The sequence below is a fragment of the Nicotiana sylvestris genome, chromosome 10 (assembly GCF_000393655.2).
Source record: "Nicotiana sylvestris chromosome 10, ASM39365v2, whole genome shotgun sequence".
Taxonomy (NCBI): domain Eukaryota; kingdom Viridiplantae; phylum Streptophyta; class Magnoliopsida; order Solanales; family Solanaceae; genus Nicotiana; species Nicotiana sylvestris.
The window spans coordinates 144374391-144381447 of record NC_091066.1 but is presented as its reverse complement, the minus strand read 5'-3'; positions in this window follow the sequence as shown (position 1 = coordinate 144381447).

The window sequence follows — 7057 nt, the reverse complement described above, 5'->3', positions numbered from 1 at the left end:
CCTTGGACATCAATTGCTTTTTACTGCTCGGCCTGACAAAAGATCTGGACAGGCGCGAGATTGGCTTGGGAAGGACCCAAACTCTTTTCTTCAACTTGCGGGCCCGTCTCACATCTGCCACTATTGGCTTGAACCCCAGCCCAAAGGTATCCAGATTTTTGGGCAAAGAAACCGGTTGAACAATACCCTGAAGATCAGCCCCTAAACCTTTGCCTGTAACAAACCCGATTTTCAACATCTCCGAGGCTACCATGACAGTTGCAGCTGCTCTTTTGGGAAGTGGGATGCTTTCACCCTCGGGAACTTTGTCCACTGAAACCGTATCGAAGACCTGGTAAACCCATGGCCCCTTGTCATTGTCAGCCTCTATGAAGGGCACGATGGCATCACTTACGGCGCTTGCATTGTCTTCCCCATGTACTACGATCTCTTGCCTATCCCACTCGAAGTTGACCATCTGATGTAATGTAGAAGGCACTGCTTTGGCGACATGGATCTAGGGTCACCCCAACAGAAGATTATATGACACTGCCACGTCCAACACTTGAAACTCCATGGTGAACTCGACCGGACCAATTGTTAATTCAAGTACGATGTCATCCACTATGTCTGTACTGCCTCCTTCAAACCCTCGAACATAGATGTTGTTCTTGTGAATTCTATCACCATCGACCTTCAGTTTGTTCAACGTGGTCGAAGGGCAAATATTGACCCATTATCAATCAGTACTCGAGTGACTACCGAGTCTTCACACTTCACGGTCAAATAGAGGGCTCTATTATGTTCTGTACCCTCCACGGGCAACTCATCGTCTGAAAAAGTGACCTTGTTGACCTCGAAAATCTTGTTTGCTATTTTCTCCAGATGGTTCACAGAGATCTTATCTGGAACATGGGCTTCGTTCAGAATTTTCATCAATACCTGGCGGTGCTCATATGAATGGATCAACAAGGATAAAAATGAGATCTGTGTCGGGGTCTTCCTCAACTGCTCCATAATGGAGTAATCTTGCGCCTTCATTTTCTTTAAAAGTTCTTCCACCTCTTCCTCGGTGACTGGATTCTTTGTCTCTACTGGATTGGCCCTTCTTAACTCTGCGGGAGCAAAACACCTCCCCGCACGAGTTAGACCTTGGGCTTCACACACTTCTCCTTTGACTTCTTTCCCTTTGTAAACCACTATCACCCGTTCATAATTACAAGGAACAACCTTGTTGTTGATCACTGGAAGCTGAGTTACTGGTCTTATAATAACAGGCTCTGTGCGAGCACCCTTCACGACCATAACAGGTTAACTTGCAACCCCTGGCACTACCACTTTAGCTTGCTCGGGTTTCACTGCAACAAGGCTCGACGACCCTCTCTCGGCTACACAACTGGCTTATCATCTACCCCTCTCAATTGGACCACTGATTTCCCACTGGTTACTTTTTCCTTTGAGCTGATTTTGCTGGAACGGATCATCATTACCGTCTGTGAGGGCTTCCTGGGCTCCCCCTCTTTGTGTATCAACTCAATCATGTGTATCTCATGGTGAGCTGGTAGTGGATTCTGATTAATATTTGGTGCTTATGGGGCTTGAACCTCGATCCGATGAGTATCGATAAGCTCTTGCACAACTGTTTTCAGCTTCCAACATTTCTCTGTATCATGCCCTGGGGCCCCTGAACAGTACTCACAACTTACCGAGTGGTCAAGATTTTTAGGGGGAGGGTTTGGCATTTTAGGCTCAATTGGATTCAACATGCCCAACTGCCTCAATCTGTGGAAAAGACTGGTATATGATTCCCCCAGTGGAGTGAAAGTCTTTTGCTTCTGTGACCTCTCATTCTTAAGGGCTGGGTTTGGTTGGAAACCCATCCCGGGGGGATTTCTGTAGGCCCTTGGGTGTAGATATGTGTTTTGTGGAGCTGGGTATGGATTTGTGGAGCCGGCGCACGCCATGGCGCGTGTGTCGGAGTTTGGGTATAGGTTTGTGCATGATGGACGAAAAAATGGGGATCTAGCGGTGGGTAGTAATGTTGTGGAGGGCTATATGGATTATGGGGGTAATTTTGGTGGTAGGGTCGTGGTTGGCTATAGTAGGGTGACGGGCCTCTGGATCCGAACCAGGCTCCGGACTCAACAGTCGTGACATCTTCTTTCTTCTTTTTCCCAAGTACACCCCCAGTGCCGCTTTGGATGGACTGAGTGGTTGCCTTGATCGCTGAATAACTTATGATTTTGTTGGACTTAAGCCCTTCCTCGACCATGCCTCCCATTTTTACAACCTCATTAAAAGATTTGCCAATTGCGGACACAAGATGACCAAAGTAAGTCGGCTCCAAAACCTGCAAAAAGTAATCAACCATCTCGCTCTCTTTCATTGGGGGATCTACCCTTGCTGCTTGCTCCCTCCACCGGAAACCATATTCTCTAAAGCTTTCACTGTGCTTCTTTTCCAGTTTGGTCAAGGACAGTCGGTCCGGAATGATCTCAAGATTATATTAAAAGTGACAAGCGAATGCTTGGGCCAGATCATCCCATGTGTACCATCTTCCGTGATCTTGGCGGGTGTACCACTCCAATGCTTCTCCGCTCAAACTCTGACTGAAGTAAGCCATTAGCAATTCATCCTTTCCTCCAGCTCCCCTCATCTTACTGTAAAAACCTCTCAGATGAGCCATCGGATCACCGTGTCCGTTGTACAAGTCGAATTTGGGCATTTTGAATCCTGCCCGTAGTTGTACATCTGGGAATAAACACAGATCTTTGTAAGCTAAACTCACCTGACCTTCTAACCCTCTCATATCCCTGAAGGATTGTTCTATGCTTTTCATTTTTCTGAATATCTCTTCCTGTTCAGGATTTCTCGCCGGTTTTTCTGCTTTCCCTGGTAGGTCAGAATGTGGATCATTGGATAGGTTTTGGACGCTTTGAAGGTGAGCTCCAGGGGATAATACTGGTTGTCTTGAGCTTCGAACACAGGTTCACTCGGGGATTTATGGAGTGCAGTTGGTGGAGATGCCACAAAGACAGGGGTGATTGGCGGAGGAGGGTATGAAATTGATTTTGGTGGTGGATCTTATGGCGTATGAGAAGTGGTGCCATGGTAGTGTTGATAAATGGGAAACCCTGGATCGGTGGCGGGATGATCCTGAGACTGAGCTAATGGTGGGATAAAAGCCGGGTTGGCTGGGTAAGCTAGCGGTAATTGCCCTTTGGAACAAGCCTGGTACATTTCGGCCATCTGTTGCTTAAGCTTGAGCATCTCCTCTTTCATTTTATAGACGTCCAACTCCTCTACCTCAACACTAGTGTCGACATCTAGGCTAGACATGATTTTCGGTATTGGTCCCTTTGATCTGGTTTGGTAATGGTAATGTGCCAGTATCCTCTAAATAAACTAACTGCTTGAATTCTCTGGAAATCAACAAACTTGTTAGTTTTTAGAGTTTAACACATATGCAATTACACGTTGGGATGCAATGCACCTAGGCAAATAACCATTTCTATCATGCATTTGCTTCGGTTGCGTGCGCCATTCCGGCCTCTCATAATTGTGCCCCTTTTTTAAGCTTCCTTTATTCTATCCTTCTTTATTTATTTTTCATTTTCCCTTTTTTTCTTTTTTAGTGGTGGTCGAATCCTTTAGAGATTGCCTACGTATCATGTCCCCGATGAATCAGACCGTGCGTAGTTCTGCCTTGTGTGGAAAATAGAGACACCATTTTTGGATTTTTCAATCTTCATTAGCAAAACGTTTTATTACAAGGCAAAACATTTTTGAAAGGAAACTGACAGGCTTGATACAGACCACAGACTTTATGCAAAAAGGGAAATACAAACTCCAACGGATAGTAGACTCTGAAGACAAGAAAAATACATACTCAAATTATGAATGTCTCAAAGTTTTGAATTTTGGCGCCCGCGGGGCGTCGTTCGGCCTCGCCGCGGGCTTTGGTTCAACGCCCCTTTGCAGATATTTAAAATATCCCATGATCTGGTGGACATAAATCATTATTGAAGCAAAGAAGGTGGTACGGGACATATCCTCACAAGCTAGGCACTTTATGGTGATGTAGTGCCCGATATCGTCGATTCTTCCCTTGATTTTGTCCCTTTCCATAAGCTATCTCTCTATTTGTTGATTCCGCATCTCCAGCACTTGAGCGTTGTAAAAGAGTTGATCCTGAAACTCATTCATCTGTTTCTTCATTCGGGCCATCAGATCATAGTAGCGCTTCCTATCTGTTCTGGCATCTCGGGCTTGTCTGAAGATCCACTCTTCGTAGTCCCTCTTCATTTGTTGCATGAACCGTACTTGCTCTTCTGTCTTCTTTATCCATTTCACCTGGATTCTCGCTAGACCAGCTTTAGATTTTTCCAGGTCTTCTTGATACTCGAGGACTTTCTTCTATAGACCGTTTATGAGGCTTTTATCAGCCTGGCTTCTCTCTTGGCTTATGGCAGCTATTTTCATTTCCTGGATTTGAGTTTTGAGGACCTCATTTTCCTGAGCTAGTTTTCTCCTTTCTCCCTCATCTGCAGCGATATGCAAATCTTTCTCAAATTTCAAACCCACAACTTGCTTCTCCAACTTGCCTATTGTCACCCTGTACTCGCGACGCCCTGACAAACTCCTGGAGATGGGGGTTTTTAGCCGGCCTTTCGTGCTCAAGTTCTCTCCTGTACCAAGCAAGGTATCCTGGCGCCACTTAGCCTTTGGCCCGATCCCGCACACAAGTATCTGCTTTTAAATATTGGCATTCACTCCAAATCTGACAGACTCTTCCTTCAGGAAACTGTCCGTCAAGGCTAATCTCAATTACTTAAGCACTAAGATCTTCCTCTTGTGGCACTGTTTGGCATCTTCCGAGTTGTCTCAAAACCCGATATGGCGCGTAGGGCTGAATGCTCTTGAATCCCATCAATAGAAAGTGGGTCCTAGCAGCAGGCATATATATGACTTCATCAACGGGTAACCATCCTAGCGTCTACTGTATTTGGCTGGCGGTGAGGGTCCGAAAGAATGATGTCCACGCCGTAACTCCCTCGGGTAGACTGACCCTCTTGATTCTTGTGTGGAATTCTTCTATGCGATTTTTCTTCGAGGCACCATAACTCAAGAGCTGGGAACGGTGGCAGAGATGCTCAGTCATCCATATTTGTAGCAACAAGTTACACCCCTCGAAAAAGTTCCCTCTGGCTTTGCAGGCTGTGAGAGCTCGGAAGATATCAGATACTATCATAGGTGCAAGAATGCTTTCATCTTGAGTGAGCAAGGTACTGACGACCCCGGCTATTTTCAAATCAATGTTTTCGTCTTTCCTTGGAAACACCAAAAGGCCCAAAAAGGTTATCATAAAAGCCACTCGTCTATGCTCATCCCATTTCTGACGGTTACTTTTGTTGCATAACTTGTTACCCGGATTGTTGAATCCTCCGACATGACCGTATCTGTCGTATACGAAGCGCGGATTACAAAAACCCGCGGCCAAATCTGGGTTATGGACCATCCTGGGTATCTTTAATGAATCTAAGAATCGATGCGCGGTGACAGCTCTTGGAGCAACCAGGTATTTTTTGCCTTATCGGAACTTCACCATTTCCGATGACCCAGCTATTTCCTCCAAAGTCGGGGTGAGTTCAAAATCGGGGAAGTGGAAGACATTGTGTGTCGGGTCCCAGCAGGTGACCAAAGCTCTTATTATATCCCCCCGAGGCTGGATTTCCAATAAACCCGTCAGACCTTTTAGATATTTCTTGACCTCATCTTGCCCCTTACCACCTAAATCATCCCACCATAGCCGCAACTCGAAAGGGATTTTAGTCATTATTGAAAAAGGTTCATTCTGCATCGTGCTCATCCTGCACATTTATTAAGGTGATTAAAAAATAAAATTTATTTGACTCAACAAATTGACTATTTCTTAATTTTCCACAGATTAAAAGGAAGATCCAGTTCCGAACACGGCTTTTTAGCACTTCGGGAACGAAGATTTTAAAGCTGGGTGAGTCAACCGGTCAAAAATCCAAAAATGCCTAAAAGTGGCCGTTTATGCAAAGTCAGCCTTCCGGCGTCCCTTTCGGGAACATTCAACTATTTTTGCCAAAAACGGCATTACTCGATTTATTATTGACTCTTTTCTTTTCTATTTTTTTCAAATTAAAATAAAAGACCCGGTTGAAAACACGACCTTTCAGCGCTTCCGGGAGGAAGATTTTAAGGTTGTGCCTGCAAACCATTTTAAAAATGACTCAGGGTGGCTGTTCTTGCGAAAACAGTCTTCTGGTGCCCTTTTGGGGACATTCAGCTTATTATAAGCAAGAATGGCGTCACCTGATTTATTTATGACAAAAATTTTGACATTTTTGGAAAAGGGAGGTTGGACCCGATGAGGGTTGTCTACGTATCCCGCACCCTGTGAGAATCAAACCGGCGTAGTTCGGGACGATAAAACAAACTTCTTTTGAAAACAAGACTCTTTTCATTGGCAAATAAAACTATTTTTCATAAACAAAACCCCTTTTTCTTTTTATCTTTTTTTTTCATTTTCTCAAAAATTCGGCAGAGTTTCGACACTATTTGGACATTGGTTTTTTCAAAACAGGCGATTAACTCTCTTTAACCCTCATCCTGCTATTTCTCTTTCCTCAAAATATTCAAAAGTCGGTCAACATGTAAGTCCGAAGCAAATAAATGCACGGAAAACAAATAAGATGCATCATGATAGTCTTTTTCATTTCAGGTTGCTAGTCCTAGACGGACCCAACCCCTGTGTTGAGTGCCCTAAGTCAAAGGCAACATGGTGCAAATAATCGTTCCTACTAGGGATCCGGCATGAAGTCATGTTATTCTAGGTTCAAAGCCTAGGTATTTGTTATAGACTGTGTACCCGAGCGGACAACTCGAGCCGAGGAGGGGGCAACGTACCGGGGACCCGCGAGATCGTCCGGCTTTGTAACTTGTTCGGCCTCTTTATTATTTCAAGGTATGACACTAACAGAATAGGGGGTCTCAACCAGTAAGCACATCCCCGGAGGTAAGAAGAGAAGGGTTTCGGTACAGTTTATAT